Below are 1,126 nucleotides of genomic sequence, written 5' to 3' on the forward strand. Positions count from 1 at the left end.
CCCTGGAAGGTGTTGTTACTGATGGATAGCAAATTCTGAAGTCTTAAGGGTAGGTGTAGCCCTAGGAAGAAGGATGAAACATAGATCTCTCTGCTTTTTTTTATTTCCCCTTGTGGCATAGAAATACTGAATGGGAGAGCTCTCTTTTATGCTATGCTGCTGATGTGTATTTCTCAATCCTGTCTGGCACTGTTCTCCTTCCCCATGATCCCAATGAATGTAAGAACTATCATATTTAGTCATATGGAAAAAACCTCAATGATAAGAGATGAACTTGTAGTGCGTAAGCTATTAAACCTGTAACTAGCATTCCAAAGCACTAGACCATGTAATGTGAAAATGTTGCATGTTGCTTCTGTTGCTATATGCATAATCACATACGTAGTGTATAACCAGAACTGCTGACTTTATATTCTTCTTTACAGTGCTCTTTCTTCACAATGACCTCTGCATTTTTTTTTTCTATTCCATTTTGCATTGTTACCAATAAATTAGATATTACAGGCAACAATGTCTCTATTTTAGTTATGATGGCTCATCTATTATTCAGAGTTCCTTCAAGATTATAGTTGTATTTTTACTCTTTACTTTAAGGAAAGTTTTTAGCCTGTGTTATTCTAGAAAGGGATGTCTAGAAAAGGATCAAAGAGGATACACATCACTAAGAATTGATACACAAACAGGCTGAACTTCTCTGTGCTTAATTAGAAATGTCTGCAGAGCAAGTTCAGACATGTTTGGCTAATCAGAATATAAAACTTAGGCTTAAGGTCAGGACTTCTCTGAACAGAAACAGCTTGATGATTAAGCATACCCACTTATTTTGTATCAATGCAGTGTTATATTGCTGAAGAAATAATTGATTCTTTGAAAACCAGTTCTTCAAAACTCAGTTCTTCCTGAAGCCAGTTGGTCAGGCTGTCTCGGCTCATGTCTGGGCATGATGCATTGATGGGTTAAAACTCTAGACTGACTGGTAGAACACCACATGACTGTCTTTCAATTCATAGCTTTTAAAGTCAGAATTAACAGTCTTTGGGATGAACCACAGGATATAGATCCCTGTGGTCCTTTCCAACTCTGGATATTCTATGATTATTGATCCAAATTAAATAAAATGCTACAT

Source organism: Netta rufina (genome assembly GCF_964035555.1).
Source record: "Netta rufina genome assembly, chromosome: 1".
In the NCBI taxonomy this organism is placed as follows: Eukaryota; Metazoa; Chordata; class Aves; order Anseriformes; family Anatidae; genus Netta; species Netta rufina.